The sequence below is a fragment of the Vidua macroura genome, chromosome 3, assembly GCF_024509145.1.
Source record: "Vidua macroura isolate BioBank_ID:100142 chromosome 3, ASM2450914v1, whole genome shotgun sequence".
NCBI classification, from domain to species: domain Eukaryota; kingdom Metazoa; phylum Chordata; class Aves; order Passeriformes; family Viduidae; genus Vidua; species Vidua macroura.
In genome coordinates this window covers 50,434,732-50,447,031 of record NC_071573.1, presented here as the reverse complement: position 1 = coordinate 50,447,031, position 12,300 = coordinate 50,434,732, and the positions used below count along the sequence as shown (strand labels likewise).

At 42.3% G+C, this 12,300-nt stretch overlaps 1 non-coding gene across 1 annotated transcript; it reads left to right on the top strand.

Annotated features, from left to right (window-relative positions):
* The first annotated feature begins 2,654 nt into the window (after positions 1–2,654).
* Positions 2,655–2,737, top strand: TRNAL-UAA (transfer RNA leucine (anticodon UAA)). The gene has a single exon. It is a non-coding gene; the product is annotated as a tRNA-Leu (tRNA).
* Positions 2,738–12,300: the final 9,563 nt, after the last annotated feature.

The window sequence follows — 12,300 nt, the reverse complement described above, 5'->3', positions numbered from 1 at the left end:
AGACTTTTGAAAAAAAACCTGATCACACTATAGCTGCAAAGACTCATGCCACACCGGATGAGTGGAAGAAGATGATAAAAGTTGCTTGATAATTTGTTAGCATACTAATAACAGAAGCTGCAGAATGGACATCTTCTGAGGAAAGCTGCCTTTTCCTTCTGAAAGTCATCACAACTCCTATGCAGATGTGTGTAACACATTCTATAGGTTGGTAGGGCTTTTTTTCCCCTCTTCCTTCATATAGCAAACACTTTAACTGGGTTTGAGGGGTAAAGAAGTATCTGATGGGATATTTTAGCTTTTAGGGTGCTGTTACTTTGGTTTCATTTCCTACTGAAGCTGAAGCTTCACAACCCACGCCACCAGTCAGCCACCAACCAGTCCTTTCTGAGGAGGACAAAGAAGAACTGGCAACCAGGGGCACTTTGCTCCTTCTAAAAAATGAAAGACAGCACGTCATACATATAAGAGACAAAAAAAAAAAAACCCTATTACAAAATATAATGTTTAGTAGGTAGTGGATATGCATATGGGTTTCCATTACATCTTGGGGAGATGTAATGGATTTTTTATTAATTTTTTTATTAATGGGTTTCATTTTAAAGAAATGGCAATGGGACAATTGCTTCCTCAAAATGAAGGACCAGACTGTGGACACACTTGCAGACATGATCAGATATCTCTGGCACATGTCTTGGGAGAAACTTCTTGAAGTAAAGGGATAGCTCTTAAGATCCAGATTTTTTTTTTCTGGAAGCTGAGCTGAGTAGCTCTGCTAAACTGCTGCTTTTCTAATCTAACCTGCATTAAGGATGTTTTGAATGCACAGCCCAAGTTGTATGTTTATTATTTCTTGAAAACAAAACATGTTCTCTAGATTTTTGAACCATGGTAGCTATTTGAAATTGATTTGAAAAAGGAAAAAGCTACATGGGGTTGTGGTTCTATCTCTAGGAAGGTATCGCAGATATAATGAAGGCAGGAAACAGTGTAATTTAATAGATACTGTATCTGGTGGTTCTGGTTAATACATTTCAAATGCAATGGTATTTTCACATGGATCCATACTGTTTGTTTCTCTAATATGTAAGAAGGCAACAGCAGATCCATCTTCCACGTTTTTAGCATATTATGTAGTGTCTTCATTATGGTTGAGCCAAAGCAAGTAAAAGCCAGCAGAAAAGAGCTTCACATTCTTACCGTGCACACATTGTTAGGGCACCAAGTGCACAAGAAAAAGTAACATTTTACTGTGTTTCTCAGAAATGGTGTTAGATGTGAACAGAAAAATAAAAAACCTAATTGACAGTGTTTCTCTACTCAGTACTTTGCTGAAAGGCACAGCCCTACTGAACAGAGAACTATGGCATGCCATTCATTTCAAGGCAATGATTCGGCATGACAAGTTCCATTGGAGGAGCTGTTCTTTTATTCATGAGCTCCCGCGTGTGAGTAACATGCGTGGTACACGAGAGCATACACGTTATTTTCCCTCACAAGCATGCCTAGTGTCCCCGGGGTCTCTGAGCACTAAGAGCTGAGGAGGTGCAGGCACCACCTGCACCTGCAAATTCGAGCCCCGGACCCCTTGCAGAGGGGCAGGGACAGCCAGGGTGTCCAACACCCGAGCACGGAGTGTGCTCCCGTTCTGCTGGTGGGGAAGCAGACGGCCTCCGCCTGCCTCCTCGTGCGCTGGAGGCTGGCACAGGCCCGTGTCCTCAGCCTGTGCTGTGTGGAATATGTTTCTCACACCTCAAAGATGCCAAAGTTTGATGCCATGCAGAATGTCCATTTCCTCCGCTGGAAAACAGCAGCGAGAGTGGGAGCCAGTGCCACGGTAAAGCCAGAGAAGTGACACTTTCCCATTTCTCCTCTGATGCAGGGAAGAAGGGGGAGGTCCCAGGGCAAGCAGCAACCGGGAATATTGCGATAGGTGCTTCACTAGACACGGCATATAGTGACGACTGGCAAAAAAAAATCTTTCCCCTGCGATAATTTTCCTCCTAATTAAGCGTAATTGATAGCTTTGGACTTTGTTGGTTTTGGTTGTCCTTCTACGAGCGAGAGAATATACATTCCAGGAAACACTTGGACGGAAATAATAAAGTGTCGGTGCCTTATCGGCACAACCTCTCCACTGCCTCTCACGCCCGAGGAGCCCGCCCGCACCACGGCCCTGCCCGCTCGGAGGGAAATGAGCCCGCACTGCCCAGAGCCCGCACTGCCCGCAGCCCCCGCACTCCGCCGCCCCCGGCCCAGTGCCGCCCGCCCTGCTCTCCCCCAGGGGCGGGCCCGTGCCGGCGCCGCGCACCTCCCCCGCCTCCCCCTTCCGCTACGGGCCCGGCGGCGGGAAGGCGGCGGCAGGAGGCCCGGTCGGCCCGGCTCGGTCCAGTTCGGCCCGGCTCGGTCTCGGTCCGTGGCAGCGCTCCCCGCCGGGCCTTGCCCGCCCGCCTCCCGCCGCCGGGAGAGGCCGCCCGCGCGCGCTGCCCGGTGCGCTCGGCGCCCGCCGCGCTGGGAATGAAGGCGGGAGGGATCGCCGGGGGGGGGGGGGGGCGGCGGTGAGGGGGCACCCCCGAGGGTCGCGGGCGGCCCGGGGGGCGGTTGGGAGCGCGGCCGTGAATGTAGGAGCGGCTGCGAGCGGTCCCGGTATCTGCACCAGGATGGCCGAGTGGTTAAGGCGTTGGACTTAAGATCCAATGGACGCATGTCCGCGTGGGTTCGAACCCCACTCCTGGTAACTGCCGTTTTTTTATCGGAAGCCCCGTCCCGACGCGGGGCAGGGCGCCGTGTTCTGGGAGAGACGCGGCCGCAGGGAACCGGGGGCTGCCGGGACGCGGCGGGAGGCGCACGAGGGGCGGGGAGCGGCGCCGGAGCGGGCGGATGGCGGCTCCCGGCGCGCGGCAGCCCGCACGGGTGTCCCGGCGCTGGGCGGCCGGCGGGGGCAGTGCGGGCCGGGGGAAGCGCTGCGGGCCCGCGGGAGGCTCCTGCAGCCACCCTTCCTTCAGCTTTGAAGTCTGCAATTAAATTATGAAATTAAACACAATTTTTAAAAAAGAGTTTCTGTATATATATACACCCATATAATATCTGTATATAAATGTCTGCGTATGTAGGTATGTGTAATATATGTATATATACGCGTGTATACACATATATATAAACACATAGACACATAAACACATATACACGCATTTTATATATATACATACACATCTACACCTACATATACATACACATACATACATATACATATATACACATACATATATACACATACTCGGCCAAAGCCTCGGTGGTGGAGCCTCCAGCAGGGGCAACAGGCACCTCCAGTGTTGTTGCCCCCGCATCGCGACTTTGTTGTTTATAATTTAGGTTGTTTTTTTGTGGAGGTTTGTTTTTTTTTTTTTTGTTCTTTTTTTTTTTTTCCCCAGTTCCAAGCCCTTCAAAGGCTGCACGTCAGCCTGTCAGAGTGCTTTTTACAACGTGAAAGTCAGTGTAGTTCCACATGTGCTGGGGTGTGGAGTGTCTGCAGGTGTCCCGCCTGCTGAGGTGTCCCTGGCCAACCCGGAAGGGTGGTGGGAAGGTGATCCCCACTTCTGGGGCAATGGTCCCTCGTGCTGGCTGTACCCTAAACTGTGCCAGGGCTTAAGCTAGAAGTTAAGCAGAAGGAGCACGCAGGATTTTCAGACTGCCCTCGTGCCTTTGTTTCATTTCGCTGGACACATGAAGCTGTTGTACGTGTTGAGGTGTTTAATGTGCTGGGGCATGGTTCTGTTGTTTGGGTTTTGTGGGTTTTTTGACACAGTAGTATCAATATGTTTAATATATTTGAAGACATGGGAAGTATAAATCGAGCACTGACCAACATATTTTTAAATAGTAGTGTTTGTCAGAGCATGCTGATCAAATTCTAACACGGGTAAATGTAGTGGTTCCCAGCCACCCTGTTCCAAATAATTTGATCTGAAAAATTATTCTAAACTTTTGGTCCAGATATATCACGTGATGTTACAGACTTATTGAAGGATAAACATTCAAAAAAGGGATAACAAATCATGGTGGGCCTTCAATGTAATATGAAATAGAAGTTGGAATATAGCAGGATATTTTATTATATGCCCACATAAAATGATCTGGCATCACACATGTGAGCATGGTAAAAATTATGACAGTTCAAGAGTTACAGAGGGAAGCCTGGTGTGTGGGGAATTTCTAGGAAATGCAAGTATTTATGTTGTCTTTTTTGAGTGTTACCACAATAAAATTGTAAATGCAAAACATACCGCAGCTTCTGGAACTGTTCATTAAGAAGTGGTACTGCCAGGTTCAGATGTTTTTTGAAGTAAACACTCATTTCTATTCTTCAATAAGGTACAAATTAGTGAAAATGTGTGCATGTTTGAGGGCACATTTCACCTGTAATGTTGTCATGGTAAAATGCCCTTGGAAATCCACATCTTTACATACAAATTGTGTAATCCTGCTTATATGCTTATTTACAAGCATTTTTGAACATACAATAAGTGCTCGTGTAGATTTTGTGGATGCAGTGATGATTTTGATGAAAACTTGGCTCCAGCTGCGTTAATTACAAGGATGAATTAGTAGTGGCTATTCTGCACTGTGAGAAAGAAAAAAGAAAAGTAAAAATAATCACAATTTTTTCAAGAAGAGTAATTGCTGAACAGGAAGAAAAAAAGGCAGTTTTAATGATAAAACAATAGAGAAAACTGAATTTCTTGGTTAGAAATGTCCAGGTACAGCCTGTTTCAGGTACAGCCTTTTTCTTTCCTGATAAGATTTGTTTTGCTGAGAAATTCTCTCAATCCTTTGGTGAACCTGTGTTCCCTGCTTCTTAAGACAGCTTGTTAGAGCATGTGCTGATCTGGGATGGAACAGAAGATTTTTTTAACTGTTCTGGCTCTCAAGAAATACCCACAGAATCGACTTGCATCAAGTATATCCTAATCCCTTCCCACACTTTTCCATAAAGGAAAGTATAAGCTTCTAGGGTTATTGGTTTCTATTTTAGGTGAAGTGACAGGGTGATGTATTGTATTTCAGCCCTGGAGCTGAGCATTATTTTAAGATTTTTATTTTATTGAGCAGGTTCCTTTCTTTGCTTCCTTCTTAAACCCTCATGAATTTTTGGTGGTTGTCCTTGCAATTTGACATTCTTACATTCCCTTTTTATATTCTGGCCTTTAGTTTAAACTATATTGCTTTCTGTTGGACTCCATTCTGTGCATGAGTTGTTTTTCTAAAGGTGTCATCATCTGAAGGAACCTCACCTTGTTTATTGAAGAAAGTGGAAAAAGCATGATGACTAGTGCTAGAAACTGGAATAAAAAAGGAGATTCATATGCAGACAGTTGAATGCTACCCTGATGAACCAGGGGTGTTTTTCATGCCTCTGCATATTTCCTGTCTGATGAGAAGCCATTCATTTAAAATTGATTTTTCAAAAGTAATCATTCATTTTCATGTTCCCTATTTTGAGGTCTCTGTCTTGAGAACCTCAATCTGATTTGCAGGAATGCAGAGCTTTTGCAAAAACTGGGGAAATCAATGTATCACCTGTATTTTAAGCAGTCTCTGAAAAAAAATATTATATGACTCTGAGTAGTCAAATTTATTGGAGATACTTGATATGAATCTTTCCATACCTCAATTTCCCATTGTATAAAGTGGAAGTTATAAAAATATACCGTTTGCAAAATGAGCTGCTGTGAAGTAAATTCATTCTTGTTTGCAAATAATTCAGATAGACGCTTAGGTAATCTGGACATGTTAGACAAGCCCATGAGTGGACTATGAGTGAATCAAAAAATAACACGAAAGAAACAAGCTACAGAACTAGTTTGAGCTGTGAAGACTTTACAAAGTATTGAACAACTACTTAGCCAGCAAGCACTTCATATGTGCTGAACAAGGTGGGAGTCTTATAGAAAAACAGCAATCCATAGCATAACCCAAAATTCTGTCTCAGTTCAAAACAGAAGGGGCTCAAATCAATAAGAAGGCCACCTATTGGTAACTTAATTAGGTGATATTTCAAAATACTTTAATCTTTTTAAAAAAATTTCAGCAACTTTTTTTTGGTTTTGCATTTTAGCATGTGTTGGAAGCATGTAATTTTTTACTTGAGTTGAAACATTCTGCTCTCAATGACCACTATATCATGTTGAAATAAAAGGTGTAAAAAGGGCTGTGAAGTTTTTGATCTATTGCACGATCTTATATGTAGGATGATCAATAAACCCTCTTATTCATTTTGCAGAATTCCTTTAAAGTTTGTAAAGCAGGACTAGTCTCTTATGTTAGCAGGAGTAACTGCATGCAAAGTACTTGTTAATTTTTGAACTGTTCTCATTTTGTGACCTTTGTGGTAAATAAGAGGGGTAGACTATTTTCTGGATTCCCATCATTCTTAGGACGCTTGTTCAAAAATTACCACTATTTAATGCAGATGGTTGTGTCTCCGTTTATACATGTATTTATACAGGTTCATTTTTAATAGGTGCTCGGCTCTTCATCTGCAGACTGCCTCTGATCTTACCTGCAGGTTCTTAGAATCATTTCTGTTGGACTTGATAGCCACAGCACCCAAGTGTCATTAGCAATGTTAGCTAATCCTGCCTCCTTCTCCAGGACATTACAACACATGCTCCCAAACAGATCCTTGCAACATTTTATTGCTTAACTATTTTTCTCTCTTTCAGTAAGGAAAATGAAGAGATTTTAAGCTTAGTTAGTTCATTCCAAGCAGCAAGCTCTGGGGAATTGTGCTGTAGTAGAACATTGATGGAAGGGAACGAGGGTCTGTGTATCACTTACTGGAGTATAAAGCCCTTTGTTTTATTTATAGTGCAGGTGGAGGTAGGTTCACTCTTAAGACTGACAGATGAGACCTGCAAGTCTTACCATGGTCACTTAGAGCATCATCACCCCCAGCATGAGGATGGCCTAACAGCCATCAAAAGAGACCAGCTGCCCACACAGCTGCTCATGTTGATGTCTGGCATTTTAGCACAAAGCCACTGGCAGAGCAAAGGGCAGTAGCTTTGCCCTGTGTAAAGGGGTGTGAACACATGTTCCTGTTTGCCAGATTCTCTCATCAGAAGGAATATATGCACGTGGTAACATTTTACACCAGCATTATTTACCAAAGTATATTGCTGAAAGTGTCAAGAGTGCCTGTGCACTAGAACACCTTCAGTCTGGGAACATTTTCCCTTGTGCTGGCTTTGCTGTGGTGGAAGCAGCCTCTATAAGAAAGAGCAGACAAGTCATGATTTACACTCCAGCAGCAAGGTTTGGCAGAACACCTACTTAATGAGGGACCCTGAGTGCCCCAAAATAAAGGCAGCATAATGCAGAATGTTGAAGCTAAGATTTCTGGGATCTTAGAGCACTGGGCTTAAAGCATGGTAACATTCATTGTCTGGTATATTATTCTTGGCTGTGTTAAACTTAACTAAATGAATAGATTCTTTCTTGCTGCCAGGGAAGTGCTTTTGTCTGAAGACCATAGAAAATGTGCACTGTCCTCTGAAGATGGTCCTCTTAAATGTGCAATAACAAAAAATGCCTTCCTTCCCCTAAATATTTTGAGAGAAGAATGCACTTTCCAGATTCCTTCATTTCCCTGGATTGCTCCTTCTCTTTCACCATCTGCTCAACTGTGACCTTCTTTCTGGCTTGGAAGTGCTGCAAGATATTTCCTTCAGACCTCATCTGCCTCTTTTCTAACTGCTTGCTGAAGTGGTTCAAGCGCAATTCTTGGCAAGAGATCACTCACTGACCATGTGACTTGATGAATTTGTGACACCCGTCTCTTGCTATTTCATCATGTGTTGCAAACTTTTTCATGTGAGAGTGGAATCCCTGTTGGGAAGTATGGACTGCATTAATGAGTACTGTTTTGCAACTAATCCAAGTCTGATGATTGATGAGCATATGTATTTTAGTTTCACTTGTCTTTACATATCTGTAATTATTTTCTGTCACACTCCCACCTTTTGCTTTTTGTGTGCATACCAAGAAACAGATCTGGCTGGTCTAGCAGTTAGTTGCTACTAAAAGAGGCACAGATACTGCCTTTTCTCTGTCCTGACTGTACTGCGCATTCCTACTGCTTCTCTCTTGAGTCCCTCAGTCTTTGATTGACAAGTAATATGTAACAAAAAGTCCAATTAATTTCATGTTACTTCGATCTAAAATTAATCTCTGATATTATAAGAAATTCTCTGTGAAGAAATGAGGAATTGCAGACAATTTTTTACATGTTTTGAGCTCCCTGACATAGGCAATATAGATCGACTCTTTTTATTCATCACAGAATGGCAAAGGCCAGAGGGCACCTCTGAGGGTTATCTAGTCCACCTCCTAGCTAAGAGGAAGGTCAGCTTGAGTCAGGTTTTGAATATCTTTGAGGATAAAACCACCACAACCTCTCTGAACTACCCATGCCAGTGTTTGAACACTCTCACAGTAAGAAAAAGGTTTTTTCTTAGTGTCTTAAAAATAAGAGTTCTCTGCAGGTTAGACTACGGTAGGTTAATCTGAGTTTTCCTTCAAAATGGTCTGGTAGCTGTAGTGCAAACCAATGCCATCCATCTATTGAGTTGAGGGGAGGTAATGCAAGTGATAGCGCTCACCTTCATCCAGTACTGTGGCTAATGACTCCTCATCCTAGATCCAGAGGCTGTCTCTGAATAAGGACTTGGAAAGCATCAACATAATTTAGAAATCAGATTTAAGTAAGCTTTTCCAAATACTTTTGTTGCTAGATCCAGAATAGAAATAATAATAGAAATAATAGAAATAATTTATGTATTTAGTTACTGTGACTTCTATCTTCTATTTTATCATAATATGTTGGATATTTTTATTTGTTTGTTTTCAGTATTCTTTGCTGTGAGAATAACTATATTGTTTTTGCTACATGTAGTTTTAATGTTTATGTAGCAAGCTTTATGGCCGTGGTTTCCCCGTGTTTTTTGATCTGTATTTTGATGGCACTATGATAGTGCAGGCTGTATCTGTGCCACTTAACAAATCCTATAGTGTTCTGTGACTGAAAGCAGACTGAGACATGCCCAACCTGTTGTGCTGCATTCATTTGGGTGACCTGCCCCAGAAGTTATTTGACACATCAGTAAAGAAGGAATACTGAAAACAAATGGATCCAGTGTTTGTGATGTCTCTGCATGCTCAATTTCTCTGAACAAAATATATTTCTACAAAAAAGAATTACCGAGTAGAATAATAATTGTATTGTATGAATGCATACCTTCCTTCCTTCTCGTTAAGAGAAGGAAGTAGTTAATCCCTTCCAATAGGCAGTACAGAGAGACACCATGGATAAGGTTTCTGCTCTGTATGAAGTTGTTTTTAGGGAGGGAGGTCAGCCATCAATACAAGAAGGACGTGTATGACAAAGGAGGTAGTGTGACTGTGTCCAGCTAAAATATTGACAAACTTGAGCATGTTATGAAGTACATGAGTATATGAGATAAGAATGGGGTGGGATTGGAAACTGTCATTAAAATGCTGTAAAACCAGAAGTTGTTGTGGTTAGAGATTCTTTTTCTATGCCTGTTTCTGTTGCTTTTCTTGTCAAGTTGTCTCCAAGAGGGGTTTAGGTAGAGTTTGAGTGCTCCTGTTTTAGGTTCAGCTCTGCTGAATTTGTCAGGAGATCTCCAAGAGCATGGTGGTACCCACAGCCCCCAGATGGAGCCTCTGGTGGTCCTTTATAGCCAGAGTTAAAGGCTACGCCTCGTATTCATCTGGAAGTCCTGAACAAACTTTCCTCTGTAGCCAGGAATGGGCCTGGATTGCAATGTTAACTATCTCAGAATATTTTATATTTTTAACAAAAAATATTATACCAAAGTAGTCTTAACTGTCAAACTGGAAGGCATTAACCTTGCATTGTACATTGTTTCCTTTTATGTACTGTTTGTCTTTAACATACTTGGCATGACTGCTTCCCAGGCAGTAAATACATTCTGGCATAATTAAAGCACTTCCACATCCTTTGCAGGCAAAACCTCAGAGATGGTATCTCTGGAGAGAGATCTTGGAATTGCCCCAGAAGTTGCCAACTGCTGTTTATCTGTTAACCAGTACCTGAGCTGCTGTCTTTTTAATCATCATCCCAGACCACAGCTGTGGTCTGTGTCCACCTCTGATCCATAGGTTATTACTTGGGCAATTGTAAAAACTGCTCTATAACCAAATGCTGTTTTTTTTAAATCTTCTTTTTTAGTGCATTAGATATGTTCACCCAGAAAATGAAAAAAGGAGCCAGAGAAAGCAACTTGAAGACTTAGGTTCTATCCATGTAAAAATCCATGCAAGACAGTATAACTTAGTTAATTCTTAACAAGGTAGATTTCCCCCAGCAAGATAGCTATATGGGATGCATTTCTGAGGATATTCCCAATTAGTTCTGCTGCTGCAGCCAATGTTTATGGACATAAATTCATGGATCTTGATCCTGTTGCTGCCACTGTGTAAGCAGATTGTTTATCACTTTTTGTTTGGACAGGCACAGAAGCCTGCTTGTATAATTAAAGTTGTAGCATCTGCACAATAGTTTATATACTTAAAATTACTGTGCCTTGGCATCACCTTCCTCTATTGATCTTTAAACCAGCATGAAATGAAATTGAAAAGCCATACAAGCCATTCAGGCAAAAATTCCATCAAGGGTAGTAAAGAGTACAGGGTACTGTGAGGCTTCTAGTACAAGGACAGGACTACAACACTTTTCTATTTCACAGGAAAGTTCTAAGAGTCATCTTAATATTATGTGATGGAAAAGGACATAAATCTATATGGAAAAATGAATTTATGCATAAGCAATTAGCTTCTGCAGAAGAAGAGACATAGATTGTAAACTCTTTGAAAAGCTCTTCTCCTGTGCCATCACGTAATTTAAACCACAGACTATTCTTTGTGGAATATTAGAGCTGCAAAAACTATCCTGGTCATAACTTTATGTAAGTGATTAACTCATGACTGTTTGGAAATAAAGGCACAGTTTGCATTAACAAATTTGAACTGGACAATTCCTTCTTGGGCTGGGTCCTTTTAAGTGACATCACAGCACTTTCCACCTGTTCTTGTACCGTGCTGTGTACACCTAGGAATTGCAGCAGGGAGTTTAATTCCTTGGTTACAGTGTGGGATAAATGCCCTCCCAATGTTAAATGGGGATTGGTGCAGGCTATTTAAGGGTGGGAAAGGTCAGGCTCTGACCTTTCGTTTGCCTCTGAATGGGCAAACGAATCTGTGTTCTTCACCACTTCTGAGAGGGAATCCTTCTCCCCTTTTGCTTACCTTGAGTTTCAAAGGGTTGTTGATACCTTGTAGTAAACACCAGATTTAGTCTGTAGGTACAGAGACAGCTTTAGTAAAGAATAAAGTGGCTTACTGTCAGCAATTTGTAGGGGGAGGAGAAGTGTTCTAAATGTTTTATTCTGATTCTTATTATTCTTTATTTTAGTTACTGCTAATAAACTTTTCTTTATACCCTTTTAAAGTTTTGAGCCTGCTTTGCCTTTCTCCCAATCCTATCTCACAGCAGGAAATGAGTAAATAATTCTAGAGGATACATGGACATTTGGCCAGCACTGAACCCACCAGCTCTACCTTCTTCACAGGTGCAACCAATTGCTACATAAGCAACAGGGCAGAGCTAAGGAGAGAGCAGAACTGAGCAGGGGTGTGCAGGTCTGGACCTCTCAGTGATGTGACTGTGTGCTTTAGGAGGTACATCTCTATGGTTCAATTACTGAATTTTCCCCTTGTTCTGTTTGATTGCAGAAGTGTAATTTTGTCAGGGACTTGCATCAGGAGATAATTGTCATGGTTTAGCTACCATGTCTGGGAAGAGTCTTCTGGGTAGGATGGTGGGAGAGTTACAATTAAAAGCAGGCTTTGCATTTGTTCTTAATTTCTTTGTATGACCCTGTGCTCACCAAGGCTGGTGGGGCAATTCACTCATTTAAATAGTGTTTTCATTGGCATGGCTTGCATTCATTTTTGTCATGTTGATGCTCTCTTTTTTTTTGCCCTGGCTGGTGGAAGCCCTCAGGTGCAGGAAGCAAATAGACAGGAATTTAAAGGAGCTTCTGACAGTCCAGCAGTTTCACGGTCAGTTTGAACAGTCCCAAAAAAAGGGTTGGAGGGAATGGACAGGCAAAACCAGACAAGAGTCTGGTCATGAGCAGAAAGCAGTGTCTAGCTTCTAGCCTTACTGAGCTGTTTGTTTTTTAGTTACTTCATGAG